Source organism: Maniola hyperantus, chromosome 7 (assembly GCF_902806685.2).
Source record: "Maniola hyperantus chromosome 7, iAphHyp1.2, whole genome shotgun sequence".
NCBI lineage: Eukaryota > Metazoa > Arthropoda > Insecta > Lepidoptera > Nymphalidae > Maniola > Maniola hyperantus.
The window spans coordinates 15,738,952-15,759,835 of NC_048542.1; the positions used below are offsets into that span (position 1 = coordinate 15,738,952).

Sequence of the window (20,884 nt, forward strand, 5' to 3'; positions counted from 1 at the left end):
ATCAGCTCAGTAAATATGATCTCTTTTACGTTAATAATTCTTAGACATAATCGAAAAGATCATCATGATCAACCCATTGCCGGCCCGCTACTGTGAACGGATAAGAGAGATTTAGGACATAATGGGCCACGCTGGCCCAGTGCAAATTAGTAGACTTCACACACATTTGAGAACATTATGAAGAACTCTGAGAGCATGTTTTTTCGCGAATAAATAATAATATGAGCTAACGTTGCGTTGGGCTTCTTTTCGGGAGATTAAGGGTTCGGGGTCGATTCCGGGCATGCACATAATTTTTTGGAGTTAAGTGAGCTATCAGTACCTACCTTATTGAATATTATTTGCTTTAATAGTGAAGGAATAGTAAAGATAGGTAACAATAATTATTCTCTGAGGAAAAACTAACGATAATTATATTGATGTTTGAAGAAGCATTATAATTATAGCAAACAAAACATAAGTAGGTGTTTAAAATACAAATAACAATGAATCATAGTTTGTTAAACGAGACGAGCGTTTAATACAAGGCACAACGCTAACATATCAAGTGGTTGAAAACATTAATTAAGGTTACAATACAATATAAATGGCCGGCGACCATCAGAAAGCTCTATGCGCACAGTTTATTCTTCATTCATACTAAAGCGACAAATACAAGTGTCCGACTTACTAACACAGATAAGAATAAACACATACACAAACTAAAACAGACTCTACCGCTTTTGTATTAGGATTGGTTTTAGTTAAAGCATTGGATTGTGTTGCACATGGGGTATAGTAAACAGCGAGAGAGACGCCGGCGCACCGTCAGCTAAAGCCAGTCAGTCACTGATAGTTCAGTTGGAAGCAGGCTATTGTATGGCACGCGCCGGGCGATCTGCGCACGCGACGATTTACGAATAAAAATAATTCGGGGATGCCACAAGGGTGCACTCTGGGTACAGTGATTTTGAATTCGTACATTAACACCATAATTTGTGTCGTGCAGTGATTTCTTTATTTTTGTGGTCCAGTGCATGCAGATGCTGTGATGCATGGTGAGTGATTTTGAAACGTTTTCTTCCTATGAATACCACCATTGTGCTGTAAAAGTCTTTTTATTTTAAGCATCTATAGGCACTCATCTATAGGCTATAGCACTTTCATGTCCGCTCGTTGTATTTACAAGTTTATCAAGTTCTAATTAAAGGGCAGTTAACATGTTAATGCCGGTAGTAAAGTTTTACGAGTTTAGCTCGAAATATAAATTTTAGCTCACGGCGATAAACCATAAACGTTTGTTGGCTTGTACTTGAACTTCAATGGGTGTAGGCACATAGTTTTGTTTGTTTACCTAGTATACCTACTACCTAGCCTACCAACCAACTACTAGCCAACCTAACATCAGGTTTACTAAATTATTTGGGAGATGATCATCGATGGAGATGATGGATAAGTTTGGCGTGCTGGTTATACTTTGTGATGGAAAATTTGTGTTTGTAGATAGGATAATTTTTAAAGGATGAACTCTTCTTCTCAAAACGGGGCGCATTTGCAACCCTTTTAGCTTTAGTTTTCACCTTTATCAATTCGTTTATATGACTTTTTTGAAAGTGTTTATTGATAGGTAAGTAGGTAGATACAATATTTTGAAGACTAAATGATTTGGTTTAGATATTTTCAATCCAATCAATGTAGGTACCTACAGTAAATAAATATAACTGTGATCGAAAAGTTTTCACATAGATTTAGATTATAGATTTGATTATAAAGACCTAAGTATAGTCGAATTAGATTATGGATTTGATTATAAAAACCTAAGTAGATACAGCCGAATTAGCTTATATTAGATATGAGTATAATAAAGACATACACTCGAAGCACTATTCAGAGAAATCTGAATGTAGAGACTAATCTAATACTCTATCTAATGGGGAAGACACTTGAATTGTAAATTCTTCTTGATGAATATAATTTTTTTGGTATATTTACAGTCAACTATATAGAAACTCAATTTACCTGCTAATAACATTAAGATTAGGAAGGCGTCTAAATACTACATAATATAAAAAAATTAAAACAATCAATTTCTAAACATAACGGCGTCACGTCAGACCTGCATAATCATTTTGTTGATCGACAAGTCAACCGTATCTAAGGTGAACGATGATAGGTAGGACTCATAGCTAATTATTTTGTTGATCGTCTATACTCTATTCAACAATTTCTGAGAAAGCTTTGAATTTTTTGCTGCTCCTTGAGAAACGTTGGTACAGATCGCGCGGCGAGAGTTTGGCTTTGACCTTCGGGTGGAGGGGATTACTGCGCATGGGTACTGTCACGCACACAATACTTTTCCTTTTTTATGTACCAGGTTGGATATTTGAGTGGGTCAAAATTCATGTACAGTGGTAATAATGCTAGAAAATAATACGAAATAGATAAACTTCTTCATTTATTAAAACTATTGATAGTTATTTTACTTATATAAAATGTTTATTTCCTTTTAAAGTTTACAGAGACAGCGATGAAAATTCTAAATAATTGTTTTTTAATAAAATTATTTATTCCAAGATACATGTAAAATTGGTACATACAAACAAAAGAAAACTTAAAATAATTATTAAATACAAAAGTTAACATTAAAAAAAAGTCTTAGCAGCAGTGCTATTCAGATTCTTATATAATAAACAATTAACGAAAATAGCAATTCACTTGTGAACGTGATTGTACAAACAGAGGCAGGGAACGACTGGAGCAGTGGAGCGCCAATCAGAGCACCGCGTGCGCCTACACACCCGCCCCGCACCCCACTAATTGCCCGTTGATACCCAATTTCTGATTTCTGCGCAATAACGGTCAAAGCCAAACTCTCGCCGCGCGTACTGTATCTATCGCAGAAAGTAAGTAAATAAACTGTGTATATTACGTGTTCATTGCCAAGACCTTGCGATTAGAGCGAGGCTCGCAAATTTCTATCTTATCATCGTAAACACGCCTTATCTTCCAATTAAGATAAAGTAGCTCTAAATCAAGATTCTAATTCCTTACTTTTGATTGATATCGCGGCATTTTTTATAATTGTGTACATAATATAAGATCATAAATCTAAATATATAAAGAAAAAGGTGACTGACTGGCTGATCTATCAACGCACAGTCCAAACTACTGGACGGATCGGGCTTTGGCATGCAAATTGCTATTATGACGTAGGCATCCGCTAAGAAAGGATTTTTGAAAATTCAATCCCTAAGAGGGTGAAATAGGGGTTTGAAATTTATGTAGTCGACGTGGACGAAGTCGCAGGATTATGCTAGTAGTAAATAATTTTCTATAATGATTTATTTTAATGTGAGCAATTAGCATACCTTATTCAAACTGGCTTCTTTACGATGCTTTTATATTTCCCTAAACACAATAATTCCTATTATCCTTCTTATTTGTTTCTAACTTTATTTCAGAAATAGATATTTAGGTAAATCGAACCTACGTTCCTAGTTTTCAAAAATGTTAACGACGGTAGATTAAGTAGGTATCAATAAATTTAAACTATGAAGTATTTATTCATGTAAAAATTACAAAACTTTTATGTTTAAGAAATAGGTACCCGCATACAGAATGTTGATTAAAAACTTAATTAAAACTATTCACGGTATACTGGAGATTGGCAACTAAGGTTTAAAGCACTAAAATGTTAATGATTTAGATAGCTGCATTTTCCATTACATGCAAAATAACGGATAAGAATTATTGAAGTTAATCCTTAATCTGATGCAGCGATTTTATGAATACAATAAAAGCTATAATGTATGCAGTAGTAGAATCTGCTCCTAATCTCTTGAGAGGAAGTACAGACGCACAATGCTTCTCTTGTAAGTTGAGACTCGGAGCAATATGCGCCATGAATTATACGCCCACATACCACTCACTTCAATTTGTAAGATTCATATTGCTGACTGCAAATCAATAATATCGTATGTCCAATTCATTATGCTGACAGTTATACTGAACATTGATCTAATACTAGTATATTACTGTCTTCTTTTTTACCTTATCCCACGCTACGTGGGTTCACAACATGTCTTCTTCTTCCACTCACTTCTGTCATCCGTCAACGTATTAGCCACCCCTTTTTCACGCATATCCTCTTTCATGCAATCCATCCACCTTTTCTTTGGTCGTGCTCTCCTCTTTTTTCCTTCCACATGCATAATTAATCTAATATAATACAAAACGTAAAAAAAATTAACGGACTAAGTAACTATATAAAAAACTTGTGCAATATTCTTCATACTTACGACCATGGACATGCTGATTTTATATGAAGTTATTTGGATAAATTCAAACTTAGCATAATTAATAGTCGATATCGACTCTGAAATTAAAATAATTAAAAAAGTTGGAAAGAGAAAGGAAAGAGAACAAAATTAAAACCAAGCCAACTTTATGAATAAAGAACGTTTTGAAAAAATATGTTTTTAATTTTAGGATCCCTAATTGAGGAAAAGTTTTGTGAAGTATATAATTTTTCCTTATAGATTCCAATTTAAGAAACAAATTAAATAATTTAAAAATAATATTTATCGTTTAAGTCTATTTAATTTTTAATTGGCACGAATTCTAAGACATAAAGCTCAATATGACCGAAAGGTCAGGCGATTATCTACAGCCCAAATGACTTATGCAATACTAGAGATCTAGTAAAAGGCATTTCCTGCTTTTGTAATTGCGGCTAGACTGACTTCTGAGACCCTATTAGCACAGAACAACGATAAGGAGAAAGTCTAAGAATTAAAAAACCATAAAATTATAAATAGCCAAATTATACTACCTACCAATGTAAAATAACATGGCGTAATCCATTCTCTTTGATGAGTGGACAGAATCAACAGAATATAATATAAAACGTACGAGAGTAGTAGAGATAGCTCTCCTAGTAGGTATCTATATGATATGTGTGTGATGTGATATGATGATAGATCACTACGAATGTGACCCAAATGCCTTCACTTTAGATGCGTATGCAGCGTATCTACTTCTTTTTACTTGGGTATATACACCTAACATTATTGGAAAGCCTCTATCTGGAGAAATATATTATACGTCTTTGTATTGAGGAAAGTTTCTTAAAAAACAATCGACAGTTGCAACTCACCATAACTCACATTGTTAGCAAGTATTACATAATAAACAATAACAAATCAATTGACAGATTGAACCCGGAAAGAACCACTTGGCACACTTTTTACAAAAACATAAAAACAAAAAGCGTAAAACGTATGGAAAAGGGACACGCAGGTCGTAAAAAGCCGTCGATTGTTTTACCGTGGACAAAGAACTGCGAGAAATCGTAAAATGGGTTATCTGCCTACAAGGAATTTAGGAATTTTGTATTGTGTCATTTTTCTGCTACTTGTCCAAGAATAGAGTAACATGTCATCATATTTTGTTATAATATACCTTTCGAATCTTTTTATTAACTCGTCGGTCTGTTAGTTTATTTGTTTGTCTGTTCGATACTCTTTAGTCCGTTTTTAGGGTTACGTACCCCAAAAGGAAAAACGGAACCCTTATCCTTATAGGATCACTTTGTTGTCTGTCTATCTATCTCTCTGTCTGTCTGTATTGGCCGGGTTTTCACATTGATTACGCGGCAATTTGAATATCCAAAAGGTATTCGACATCCTGATGGGAAGATTTCCCCTCAGTGCACGTGATCATAATATCATTTACTAGTTCGTCCACGTGTATTTAGGTTTTTAAAAACCCCGTGAGAACTCTTTGATTTTTAAGTTTAGTAAAAGTTCATTTTAAAATGAATAGATGATAGACATTTCGGGCTTCACCTTTCTTTCGCTGCTTTTTCGTCGTTTCATTTTGTCGTGTCCACAAAATGTTATTCAGTGTTTGCACCATCATTCATCATGAAAAATGGGGTAAAGCAAGTTTTTGTTGATATAATTTGTACCTACAGTACGCAGCCGAAAGTAATGTACATCGACCTTTAGGAGATAGCAGATTTGTAGAGCACTACCTCTGTCGCGTCGTTGAGACCGACAAAACGTCATGTATGTGTGAGTGACAGAGAGAACGCTCTACAAAGCCGAAATGTCATTCTAAAGGCCGATGTAAATTTTTTTTTGGCCGCGTATTGTACTACCATATTATGTATCTGTATGTATCCACTAACTAGTGTAATTTTACGGTTAGCATTCCGATGTCATGCCATGTTGGCTGTTGCTAGTTAGGTTATGGTTCTTATAACTGTAATGCCCTATCTGTAAACGGTAACAGGAGAAGGTTCTATTGGAAATTTAAAAAATAAACAGAAACAATTATTTTTGTGTCACTTAGGAGTTAGGTCCAGTTTTATAACATGCGGTTAAATTTATGTTACACTTACGGTTATGTCAAACTTTAACCATCTAAAATAAAAATTCCTCATACCATTGTCTAAAACTAATAACAGATCAAACTCACTCAAACTTTCGCACTTCTCGTAATCTAAATAAATGTGGTAGTGGTAAATTATTCTGACGATTCATTTGAATAGAAAAATATTCTATCGAATTCAGCATAGACTTATTTTATAGCAACATGAAAGTCGAAGTTTAATTAAGTTGTTCGCAAGCGAAACGTAAAATCTTAGTTATAGTTTGCTTTTAACCTACCTTTGTCTAATTCGATACAAAATCTACCTGTGAAACTTTGTTATTAGCTTTAGGTCATTTAGTTTTAAGATTAATTAGTAAATTAAGCTATTGGTTTTCCGAATAAAATAAAAGCAATATTAGCTTTACATCGTACACTAAGGCTGAGATCTATAGAGCGCACTTTGACTGTGCTCAGACTTAAGATTGAGTTAAAACGAGACAGATTTATGTAAGAGATATATATCTGTCTCGTTTTAACTCTGTCTTAAGTCTAAGCAATGTCAGAGTGCGCTCTATAGATTTCACCCTAAGAATTGGTCCACAAAGAGAGAACACATGTCCACGGTATCATGTAGGTATGAATATTGACTGTGCAATCCATTCTGCTTCTTATTGGTGGTCAAAGTTTAACGGTAACCGTAACGTAACTTTAACCGCCTTTCATGCAATTGGACTTTAGTGTGTTTGTTGGAACAATTCGATACATTTTACTGACTTCATTCTATGGTGTTCTCTCATTGAACTAATTATGTACTAACGTGTACAGTAGACGAGTTTGGGTGCTATTCATGTTAATGAAAAATCTATGTGTATAATATACCTACTGGCAGTGGCGTGCACCGTGTGGAAACCAGGGTAGGCATTAGTTACGTAGAAACCTGTTTACTGGCAAGTCATAATGAAAAATATGCATTGAGCTATTACAACTGGGGTAAGCAGTGCATTTAAGCCTCTATAACCAGCACGCCACTGCCTACTGGTATATACTTCTTATGTTAACGAAAAGTCCATTATAGTGTTAAATTAACTTTAACATCACAGTGTCACAGTGTGTGAACATCTTATTACTCTTTCGAACAAGGTACTTGGACAATCTACAAGACAAGGTAGGATCTGCCATCTTGTTTTTGGGGCATGTGATGCCTCAAAATAATGATCCAAACATTAATTTTCAAGGCGCACTCTGACTTTGCTTAGACTTAAGACAGAGTTAAAACGAGACAGGTGTATATCACTCACATAAATCTGTCTCGTTTTATGAGTAAAGTCAAAGTGTGCTCTATAAATCTCACCCTCAGAGAGAAGACCCGTTCAGCCGGCGCGTTGGTTGATGATGATGATGATGATTATGATTTTTTTTAAATGCCACTGCCGGAAATGGAACCTAAGACCTTCCACTTATAAGACCTCAACACAGCCAGGGTGGTCAAAAAGTTCTGACAAGAAGGCTGTTTGGCTTTCGAAGCTTGATCAGTAATTTATGCACGACAGCCACTAAATGCCTGAGCTGTTTGTCGGTTCGTTACACAATATCTACGCAACGACACCTTTGATATCGCTCTCTACAAATTGATTCAAGGTTCTAGTTGCACAAGGGCTCTGGGTGTTCTGTACAAAACACGTTTTAGACTTAAAATGATAGCATAATTTCGAAAATACCAATTATAGGTACTTTTATAATAATACCCCTTGGATTCGTCCGGGTGGAATTTTTGAAAATCCTGAATCACATACTTATTACATCTACTCTTTATTTTTGCTCAAAAGCCCAAATAAGTACCTACCAATTTTCAAAGATATAAGAATTATAATTTGAAAAAATTACGGACTTCTATACAAACTTTCATCCCCTCTCTAACCCATTGGGAGAAGAATTTCTAAATATCCTGAAATATTTTTTAACCAAAAGCGCTTTTTTTTTAAATAGAGACAGCGAGCAAACGTGCAGGCGGGTCACCTGATGTTAAGTGATTACCGCCGCCCATGAACATTTGCAGCACTAGACGAACTGCCAATGCGTTGCCGGCCTTTCAGGAGTTTGTTTGTGACAGGGAGCCGCTGGATTCAGGCAGCGCAAGACCGTGGCTTGTGGAAGTCCCTACAAGAGACCTATGTCCAGCAGTGGACATCTATCGGTTGATGATGATGATGGTAATGATTTAGTGTAGATACGGCGGCATAATTAGTGACGATTGACGAAAAAGATGCATCCCAGCAGAGCGAGCAGCCGCCCAAGCACAATCAATGCGACAACGATTACTCGCGTTTTTTTCAAGAGTTGCAAAAACCACGACAAAGCGTTGTCGCACTAATTGTTCTTGGACTGCAGAGTGACTAAATCCCTCTTTCTAAGTCAAACGCATTAGTCTTAATCAGTTCTGTCAAGATGATCGATGCCCGCGTTTCATTAGCTCTGCGACACTTATCTGGAGACTAGCGACACTTATCTAGACACTGCCGACACTTATCTGGACACTCGGGAACTTATCAGAACCACTTTATGTCGCCTCGAGCTTCATTAAGTAGCTTCCTTATGACTTCATCATGATTTGTAATGCAAGTTGGAACTGAGCAGTAAGCTTTATGATTTAGAGTTACTTGGCTAAACAGGCAAACTCTAGGCAGCTTGTTATAATACTAGAGACTATCATCATCATCATCAACCTTTAGACGTCCACTGCTGGACATAGGTCTCTTGTAGGGACTTCCACACGCCTTGCACCGCCTGAATCCAGCGGCTCCCTGCGACTCGTCTGATGTCGTCCGTCCACCTAGTGGGGAGTCTTCAAACACCGCGTCTTCCGGTGCGAGGTCGCCATTCTAGCACCTTGGAACCCTAACGGCTATCGGTTTTACGAACTATGTGCCCTGCCCATTGCCACTTCAGCTTCGCAACCCGTTGAGCTATGTCGGTTACTCTAGTTATCCTACGGATCTCCTCATTTCCTCATTGATCACGTAGAGAAACTCCGCACATAGCTCTCTCCATCGCCCGCTGAGTGACTCTGAGCTTTCTTATGAGGCCCATAGTTAGCGACCATGTCTCGGATCCATATGTCATCACTGGCAACACGCACTGTTCGAAGACTTTGGTCTTCAATAGGTTTATTACACTAATAATTTTAAAATATTTATGTACTTACATGAATCGAAATATTATAGTCATTTTGAAATAGTCTTTCCTATGACTAATACCGGAACCGAATTGAAACGACACAAGTTGTGTTGACTGTAATAGGTAGGTATCCTAACATATAGGTACCTACTATATCCATGACCACAGAATACATATATCTACATACCTATTATATGTATTTATAATAGTACCATGACTTTATTTACTGCGGTTTGGTTTATTAACAGAAATAGGGTTGAATTAGGTACATTTTTCAGAACTTCAATGCAGCAGTAGAGCCTCAATAACTCAACGGGTAAAGGAGTGGGCTGAAAACCGAAAGGTTGGCGGTTCAAACCCCGCCCGTTGCACTATTTGTCATAACTACTCCTAGCACAAGCTTGACGCTTAGTTGGACAGGAATGGGGAATATTAGTCATTTAACATGGCTAATATTCTTTAAAAAAAATAGATCTATACCTCTATGAAGAGATAGTAAACAAACGAAAACAACTTACTGGTACGGTTCAAATATTTGTAAATATTATGTATCTCAAATCATAGTAACTACAAGTTTACTATCCCTAACACTTAAGAAAATTCACTTTCACTTTCGTCTATAAAGTGTTCTGCCAAGTCGTAAAGAAGTACGCGTTTACACAGTTGCTTAATATAAAGTAGCTGCTCGAATCATTTCCTTGTTTATAAGTGCGTTACAACTTACAAGCTGCACTTTATAGGTGTTAGAAGCTTTCGTGAAGTGCAGTGGGCACTAAAACTTAGTTTGTTATGTTTTATGTCAACACAATCCACAGAGAATTCAACCTCAAGAGTAGGTACGCATATACAAGGTTTTGTATGAAAACAAAATCGTAAAATGTTGGCGGGGGACAGGGGAGAATGTTACTTATTTATATTTCTGTTCTATCAAATCAGGTTATTCTAGGTCTATCATACTAATTTCAGAGCTGCAATAACGATATTTTTTAAATTAGCCGCGCTTTTCCAGTCTCATCTTTCGCTAGATAAGACTACTTTTTACCAACACTTCAAGGTTTTTTTTTTTAATAGATATAGCGAGCAAACGAGCAGGCGGGTCACCTGATGTTAAGTGATTACCGCCGCCCATGAACATTTGCAGCACCAGAGGAGCCGCCGATGCCGCCGTTGCCGGCCTTTTAGGAATTTGTTGGTCCGCCCCTTGAATAACCACATGTTATAAATCTAGTGGGAACACCGCCGAATTAGTAAATAATTTTTAGATATATTTTAAAAATTGCGGTAATGTGCGGATAGCCAGCGAGAAGCAGCAGATTCGGATCCTGCTGGTTCCGCATTTTTTGATATTATGTATTTAAAAATTACATTTTAATTTTTTTTAAGTTTTTAAAATAAGATTTTTGACGTGAGTTCTGATTCTGAATCCGTGGTAAACATAATAATGTTGTTATCTATGCCCGTTTTTTTTTTTTTTCCACACATTCCTCCTATGACCTATTAAATAGGCTACTTGACTCATATCTAATTTCGTCCAATAAATGATTATTTATTATAGTATTTTGCTTAAGACAACGAAATATATCAATAACAATTATTAAAAACGCAGGATGGATATATAAATCCAATTTAAAAAAATACAATTTTTATTTTTATTTGAAACGCAGAAAACGCTGTCAGCCATGATGTGACGTCATTAAATATGTAAACAAAGAAATGTCATCCCTATGTCACGCGTGGACTAACGTAGTATCCATATATATAAAATTTAAAGTCCATAAAAGTTTGTCAGGACTTTAAATTATCTACTTTTTTACATTTTCGGATGATACAATAACGATAATTACTATATTTTTCATGTAAACTAGTATAGAAGTCATATTTATTAAACTTTGGGAGGTTGTGCTGTTGTTTACAAATGCATGACGTCAGAGCACAGATAATCTATCGGCCAAACATGGCCGACAGTGTTTTCACCTGTCTAAGAAAAATATATTTTTAAATTAAAGTTTTACGGTTTTTAGGCCGCAAAAAAATATAGTGTTAATTTTTTTTGATCTAATAGGACAAATATTAACCATTTAAGACCTACTTAAAAAAAGGGTCAACTAGCCTATTGAGTAAGTAGGTACCAAAAACTATATTTCGTCAGTTATCAATGATCCGTGATTAGTTGTTATGTAAAGTTGTATAGATAATGCATTTCCTGAGTAAACAGGAACTGGGCGCAATCGGGACCATTACAAAACTATTTAGAATGCATTGCAGTACGCGGCCGCCCGAAAGTAATGTACATCGGCCTTTAGAATGACATTTCGGCTTTGTAGAGCGTTGTCTGTGTCACATGTCATGTCTCGAGACTGACAGATGACCGATGGACTTTAAAAACAACCAAATGGCCAGGTCCAAAAGGCAAAAGGAAAGTAGGTAGACCAAAATCGCGATGGTCTGACGATATAGCACAGGTAGCAGGAAATGATTGGGTTAAAAAAGCCAAGGATAGAGAGAAATGGCACCAACTGGAGGAGGCCTATACCCAATGAGGGATCCTTATCAAAAAACATATAAATATACTTATAAAGAAGCAAATGTGCAAAAAATTAAATTAATATGTAAATAACTACTAATTTACTAACACAAATCTACAACTGTAACTATCAACTACAATCATAAATACACACGCACACATTTATACAATACGCTTATACACGAACACACATGCTCACACACACGCTCACACACCCACACACACACACACACACACACACACATCAACATAATATCACTGATTAACATACTAACAAATTGAATTAGATCAGGTATTAGAATAGATTCAGAAACTCTGTAAATAATATTAATTGATAAGGAAAATAAAGGCTTAATAATAATAAAAAAAGTGCGTTGTCTCTGTCACTCGTACCTATAATTTTTTTTACAAAAAAAATAAAAACCGACTTCGTTACACAAACACTAAAAATTGAAAAATAATTTAATTTATTACCGAATATATTATGTATACAAGAGTTAATATAGTTCCATAATAATACTTTTTGGTGCCGGTGCCAATTAGCTTTAGCTGCGCGAATCGTCTAGACTTCATATTTTTATGGGACTCCACAATGGCACCTCATTGGCACCGACCCCAAAAAATATTATTATGGAACTATATTAACTCTTGTATACATAATATATTCGGTAATAAATTAAATTATTTTTCAATTTTTAGTGTTTGTGTAACGAAGTCGGTTTTTATTTTTTTTGTAAAAAATTTTTATTTCACAATTTTTAGTGGCCCCATGGAATTATGCTATGACTGGTTAAAAATCTACTGTTTACTAAGCTATTACACTGATCGCGAGCAATTTACTCTTATTGGTTGAGAAGTTCCAGTATCTATCTTCGAAGATGTTCATCAGATCTTCACCAAATTGAAATGGGACCAACTTTGAAGTATACCCTTTCAAACAAAAAAAGAATTTTCAAAATCGGTCCAGGCGTTTTCGAGTAATCGGGGAACATACATAAAAAAAAAAAAAAAAGATTCCGACGAATTGAGAACCTCCTCCTTTTTTTGAAGTCGGTTAAAAATAAAATTCCACGGATACGTACGCATCGGTTTGCCTCCTCATTTCTAATCCGAAGCGCGAAGATTTGGAACACCCTTCCAGCATCAGTTTTCCCCTGCAATGATAATATGGGTATACCTTCAAGTTGAGAATGAATAGGCATCTTCTAGCCAAGCGTGCTTCATCTTGGGCTGCATCATCACTTGCCACCAGGTCTGATTGCAGCCAAGCGCTAGTCTATAAATTAAAAGAAAAAAGCTTCACAGCGATTATTTTTTAGGGTTCCGTACCTCAAAAGGAAAAACGGAACCCTTATAGGATCACTTTGTTGTCTGTCTGTCTGTCAGTCTGTCAAGAAATCTACAGGGTACTTCCCGGTGACGTAGAATCATGAAATTTTGGAGGTAGGTACTTAGGTAGGTCTATAGCAGACATTAGGGAAAAAATCTGAAAACCGTGAATTTGTGGACACATCATAAAAAAAATTAAAAAGTGTTGGAATTTTTCATCTTATAAAGTAAGATTACTAAGTACACCAAGTGGGGTATCATATGAAAGGGGTTTACCTGTACATTCTAAAACAGGTTTTTATTTATTTTTATGCATCATAGTTTTTGAATTATCGTGCAAAATGTCAAAGTAATACGACTGTAGTGCGGAACCCTCGTTGCGCGAGCCTGACTCGCACTTGGCCGGTTTTTATCTTTAACAATTATTCTATTTTGTAAATTAAGGTTAAGTTGTGTTAAAGTAAAACAATTAACCAATTCGGCCATTCGATACGCAAGTGCAGTCAATTCTATAATCGTCAGGCGGCGCCACAGTAATAGATGTGGACTTATCTAAATGGGTACTCGCTGCGACTGCATTACATGACTGTCCGCACGTGTCTTCGATGCACCCAATATTAATAGGCAAAATGGGGCGCGTTTGGAACCCGCATTACAAAACATAAAAAATAGTTTTGTGTTCATTTTTAGGGTTCCGTAGGGCTCAAAAGGAAAAAAAAACGGAACTCTTATCGGATCACTTTGTTGTCTGTCTGTCTGTCGGTCTATCAAGAAACCTACAGGGTACTTCCCGTTGACCTAGAAGCATGAAATTTGGTAGGTAGGTAGGTCTTATATAGCTGATATCTATAGGGGAAAAAATCTGAAAACCGTGAATTTGTGGTTACATCACACCAAAAAATTAAATTGTGATCATGAACTACTAATAATGTATTTTCAATTTCGAAGTAAGATAACTACCTATACCAAGTGGTGTATCATATGAAAAGTCTTCACCTGTACATTCTAAAACAGATTTTTATTTATTTTTATGCATCATAGTTTTTGAATTATCATGCAAAATGTCGAAAAATACGACTGTAGTACGGTACCCTCGTTGCTGACTCACACTTGGCCCGTTTTTATAGAAAGATATACCTGACATTAGGTTTTTAATGATCTCCTTGATTTTACAGGATAAAAAAAATCACTCAAGGGTTCCATACCGTAGTAAGCGGAGCGAGACCGATAATTAATCTATGCCATAGTAGTTAGGTACAAGAATTAAAAACTTTTATCTAAAAATCTTACGTCAAAATATAAAGTCAATTTTTTTATATTTGCTTCAGAATAGTATAAGAAATCACGGCATGCATTGCCAGACACTTAGTATAGTGGCAACCTCCTCTGCCAGACACCTTTAAAGTTTAATAAATTATTATTAACGTAAGGAAGGCCTGGCACGCCCTAGCTCTCTGTCTCTCTCTCTCTCTCTATACTGCATACATATTATGTCTGTCAGCACTCAGCACGCGTCTACGATCTCACCAAATATTATTATAATCTCCCAGATAGGCAGAGCTCAGTGCTTATTACAATAGGGCGCGTTAGGAACCGGAAAAGTTTACGTTACTTATCCTCATCACAAAACATAAAAAAGTTTTCTTTTTTAGGGATCAGTATCTCAAAAAGAAAAAAGGAACCCTTATCACTTTGTTGTCTGTATGTCCGTCTGTCCGTCGTGTCTGTCAAGAAAACCTATAGGGTACAACCCGTTGACCTGGAATCATGTAGTCCGAAAAATCCGATAACTGTGAATTTGTGGCTACATCACAAAAAAATTAAAATGTGTTCATGGACAAATAATTATTATAGTATTTTCAACTTTCAAAGTAAGATAACTATACCAAGCGTGGTATCATATGAAAGAGATTTATCTACCTGTACATTCTGGATTTTTATTTGTTTTTATGCATTATAGTTTTTTTTTTTTTAAAGAATATTAGCCATGTTAAATGGCTAATATTCATCTTTCCTCTCCAATTAAGCGTCAGGCTTATGCTAGGAGTAGGTACGACAATAGTGCAACGGGCGGGGTTTGAACCGTCGACCTTTCGGTTTTCAGTCCACTCCTATACCGGTTGAGCTATTGAGGCTTTTGATTAATTATCGTGCAAAACGTCGAAAAAATACACGACTATGTATCATCGGTATTTATAGCACCGCTAATATGTTTGCTATAATATCTTTAACTAATTAAGTTCCCGTGTTTAATTTGTTTACATTTATAATTATTATTATAATTAGGTATTAATAATATTTGCTTTACACATTTAGATGACAAACTCATTATTACCTACAATGTAATTAGGCAAATAATTAGCATACCAATTTGTTTAAATTTTTATTGTTTTGTTTATACATATTTACATGATAGGAAAGTTTAGTGAGAGAAAAAACTTAGATAACATTTTATTATAGGTACATGTAGTCTAGTGATTATGACGTTCGGGAGGTCGGGGGTTCGATCCCGGGCACGCACCTCTAATTTTTCGGAGTTATTATGACGTTCGGGAGGTCGGGGGTTCGATCTCGGGCACGCACCTATAATTTTTCGGAGTTACGTGCGTTTTGAACAATTAAAGGTAAATATTGAAAGTTTGAACGCTAAAATATCACTCGCTTTGACGGTGAATTGAAATTGAACGGTTATCCGCACTTGGCCAGCGTTGTGGACAATGGCCAAACCTTTCCCTTCCCATAAAGGAAAAGCTGACTGACTGACTGATCTATCAAGGCACAGCTCAAACTACTGGACGGACCGGGCTGATATTATTTGGCATGCAGATTGCTATTATAACGTAGGCATCCGCTAAGAAAGGATTTTTAAAAATTCAATTCAACCCCTAAAGGGGGTAAAATAGGGATTTGAAATTTGTGTTGTCCACGAGGATAAAGTTGCGGGAATAAGCTAGTCATAAATAAATGAGTAAACGTGTAGGTAATTTCAACTTATTTTTATTACAAAAGGAGAAAATCAATATATATCATTTGAAATGTTACTGATATATAGAGCGTTAAAGTTATTTTTTAATAGAGCATAACGTGCATTGTGTTTGATGGTGTCATTCTATGTATAAAAACGGTCAAGTGCGAGTCAGGCTCGCGCAACGAGAGTTCCGTACTACAGTCGTATTTGTTCAACATTTTGCACAACAATTCAAAACTACGATGCATATTATAATAATGATAAATAAAAATCTGTTTTAGAATGCACATGTGAAGCATAATGTGTTTTATATAAGTTCATTGTTAAGTTTCATATTATGATACCCCACTTGATATAATTTACTTACTTCGAAAATTTGTATTAAACGTTTGTATTTTTTTTTGTGTGATGTAAAACCACAAATTCACGGTTTTTAGATTTTTTCCGCTAATGTCAACTATAACTACCAACCTACCAAATTTCATGATTCTGGGTCAACGGGAAGTAAGCACCCTGTAGGTTTCTTCACAGACTGACAAACAGACAGACAGACAACAAAGTAATCCTATAAGGGTTCCCTTTTTCCTTTTGAGGTACGGAACCTTAAAAACCGGTTAAGTGCGAGTTGGACTCGCAGATAAAGGGTTCTGTGTACAAGAAAAAAAACTTTTATTTTTTTGTGTCGGATTATTGCCTAAATACTTCTCATTTTGAGAAGAGACCCGTGCTCAGTAGTGGGTCGGTGATAATTATGATGATAATACGTAGAAGATAGCATGTATTTCAATTCCGAAAGCTTATCTACACTGGTCTTCTTGGGTTTCACAGAAATAACTGTTCAGCAGATATCTGATATCTTCATTATTCAAATACAGATCAGAAATAAACTTAACAGACACAAAATAAAAAAAAAAGGTTAACAATCTGTCATGCTCCGGATCGCTTACAACTGACAGGCTTGAAACGTGCGACAGACGGACGGCAAGAAATGAAGATATAAGGCGAATAACGATCTCGGGTTTATATTTATATTTACCTATATGAATCGCAATGGACTCGATGTATTAATAGAAATTTTTCTGCTTCGTTGAGTGTTTGTCTAAGTAACTATCCATCTCAAAAACCGGCCAAGTGCGAGTCAGGCTCCGTACTTCAATCGTATTTTATCGTCATTTTGCACGATAAATCAAAAACAAATAAAAATCTGTTTAAGAATGTACAGGAAAAGCCCTTTCATAATATGATACCCCACTTGGTATAATAGTAATCTTACTTTATAAGTTGAAAATACTAATTATTTGTTCAAAACACTTTTTTTTTGTGATGTGACCACAAATTCACGATTTTCAGATTTTTCCCCTAATGTCTGTTATAATACCTACCTACCTGTAGTTTTTGATACCCTTGACGACGGGTCTTGACTCTTGACAGACAGACAGACATCGAAGTGATCCTATAAGGGTTCCTTTTGCTATAGAGATAGGAAACCCTAAAATAACACAAACAATGCATTTATCATCAAAACATCTTTGTCTTTCATCGTTGGCTACTGATTAAAGAGCAATAATGACATATTTCAACATAAAGTCCGAAAAAAAAACATCATCACCCTGATTTGTCCACAATTCCACTCCTTTATCCAAAAAACTCGATTATCTACCAAAACATGAGACCACACATCATCAAAAACGATTAACAAAGTTTACTTTACACTGTTAAAATTTAGATAGGAGTCATAATAGTCCGTATTTCTTCTCCTTTAAAGGTCATATTAATGACTTAGTTGTTTTTGAAATGGAAAATATAAGCTTGTTATATTTGTGCGTATGAAATTAGTGGCCTATTCACAGAAATGACTAAACATCTCCTAATCGTGTAGAAGCGCCCTTATGGCATCCTTAAAAGTATAAATTGTAGACAAAATTTGACCTTAACAAAATACGCAAAGGGTCTAATTTTGAGGAATAGTGTAAATAAAAAATATCAATAAATTTCGATCAACCATGGTGGTCCGTTTTGTAAAAAAAAAATATTATTGTCAGTAGGGAATAAAAAATGTCTTTTTGGAAACAAAGTTGTCTATGCCGATTATGTTTTTGACAGTTTTCAAAAGACAAAGGAATTTGTTTTTATTCCTAAAAATGGTTAAGTGCGAGTTGGATTCGCTTACGAAGGGTTCCGTACCATCATACAACATAATAATATAATATGTAACACTATAATTCTCTCGTAATGGTTATAAATTCGGTAGGAAACAATGGTCGTAATCTTTTAAATTGGCTAACACTGGGGCCGATTCTCTTGTACACAATCACTAAACTTAACTAAATTAACAGGTCTAAATCTAGTGCTATCCTTTTCCGCAAGCAACATTATGAGAAGGATAGCAATAGATTTAGACGTGTAATTTTAGTTTAGTTTAGAGATTGTGTACAAGAGAATCAGCCCCACTATCTCTATTGGTCATAGAAATTTAAAAATTCAAAGGTTATTAAAATATAATAGGTAATTAGGTAAAAAAGGTAGGTTTAGTAAAAGGTGAAATAAACTCAAATTGTCATACTGTAAGATTTATAACGGTTGCTGCAGGGTGTAAGAAAATATGATTTCGAAAGAAAGAAAGAAAACACGTTTATTTAGCAAACTATGCCACACATCACATCACACACATATCGTTATTAAAAGTAAAACACATAATAAAATTGAATATACAATATAAACTAAGTAACCTATTTCATAACTTAATTTGGGGTGGGCAGATCGTAAAATCGGCTAATAGAGATATTTCCAGCCCACGATAGCTGTTAATGAATTTTAATGTGTTTTGTCTATGATTCAATTCTATCCTTTATGAAAGATTTATTTTCAAATTATATAATTTGTCGATTTACATAAATTAGTATCGACGTAATATAGTGCTAAAAGATTATGAATTATTTATGAACACAAATACCTGCATTTTAATATGATCGAATTCAGCAGAAATGAAATCAATTTGTTTGTGACTAATCACATTGTTAATTTAATGGTAAAATTTATAAATCGCATTCTCATTTTATTTACAATACTCATTTATTACAATCACATAAAAAAGAAAATGTGTAAAAAAAATAAAAAAACATACTAAAAATTAAAAATACTTTAATTTGTTACCGAATAGCGCGAATGTATTAAGATATGCTACGTCTGGTTAAAAATATACTGTTTTAAGCTATTACACTGATTGCGAACAATTTGCTCTTATCCATTGAGGAGTTCCATTATCTATCTTCGCAGATGTTCATCAGATTTTCATCAAATTTATATAGGACCACTTTGGAAGTAGAATCGATCCAGGCGTCTTAGATTAATCGGGGAACATACATAAAAAATAAAATAAAATATTGCGAAGAATTGAGAACCTTCTCGGTTAAAATTAATTACAGAAACATTCTTAAAAATAAGGTTGGATGGGTTCCACTAGCAGCGGGTTAGGACCTTAGCTGCTGGTAGTCAGGGCTCCAGAGTGAGGACTAAAGAAGCTCCCCACAATGCGTGCCGTCTAGAGAATTACTTACTGCCTCCTGTACCCTTGATCCAACAGTTAAACGGTAGGTAGTTATGTTGGTCGAAAATGCATGAATAATTCATTATTCATGCATATGCAATTTTTATGCATATTTTATCACAAGCGCAATACACATTGAGCCCGCCGGGCCGCCGACAAAGCCCGGCGACACAACCCGGCGGCCTGTATGAAAAGAATCATGTCGGCAACATGCGCCCGCGCGTGTTACCCGCCGACATGTTGGCGGCTTGGGTACGCCTGCCCTCAGTTGCCCGGCATCGACACGCGGCAATCACTGACTGCCAAATAAATTTCTCTTCATCTCAAGCCGCCGACATGCCGCCGACCAAATTTTCCGACTTGTAATAAGTGAAGCAGCCGACAAAAAGTTGCCGACATAATATTATGTCGGCGGCCCGGCGGGCTCAATGTGTATTGCGCAGAATTTTTGACTAATCAACAAAGTACAGTTTTTCTCAGTCAAATAATATAGGTCAAATAGCCGGTTTTAACTCATACCCAACGCTATGATTTATATCAGAATCAAAAATGTCTAGCAAAGATTTATTATAGCAAGGAAGAGCTTTGTGTTATTTATTTCTGCTCATTCGTTAAGCTGATCGAATCAGCGACTGTAGATGTATTAATAGGAACGATCGTTGCCAGATAGGCTGACTATTTTTGTTCTACTAAAAAGAACACGAAAAGGGGGTAATGTCTTTTCTATATTTGTGAGTTTGTTGCCGCCTTTGGGTAGATGAATTTTGTTAGTTTTAGGGAATGTATTTTAACATTCCCTAAAACTAACAAAATTCATCTACCCAAAAGTAAACATCGGTTTAGGCATCTGTTTTCCTCTATAAACTTTACAAATTATAGAGCTGGATTTCAGTTTCTATACTTTATAGTTTTATTTATTTTATTTGTACCAAAAACATTAAGAAAAGTGAAAAAGAGAGTGAAAGTGGACAGGGAAGCACTTATCTCT

At 35.5% G+C, this 20,884-nt stretch overlaps 1 protein-coding gene across 1 annotated transcript in view; it reads left to right on the forward strand.

Moving 5' to 3' along the window:
* The first annotated feature begins 836 nt into the window (after positions 1 to 836).
* Positions 837 to 20,884, forward strand: part of LOC117983781 (facilitated trehalose transporter Tret1-like) — a 101,369-nt gene continuing 81,321 nt past the window's right edge. Inside the window, exon 1 of the mRNA XM_034970400.2 lies at positions 837 to 1,037. The gene's annotated coding sequence lies outside the window, so the exon portion shown is untranslated. The remainder of the gene's footprint in view (positions 1,038 to 20,884) is intronic.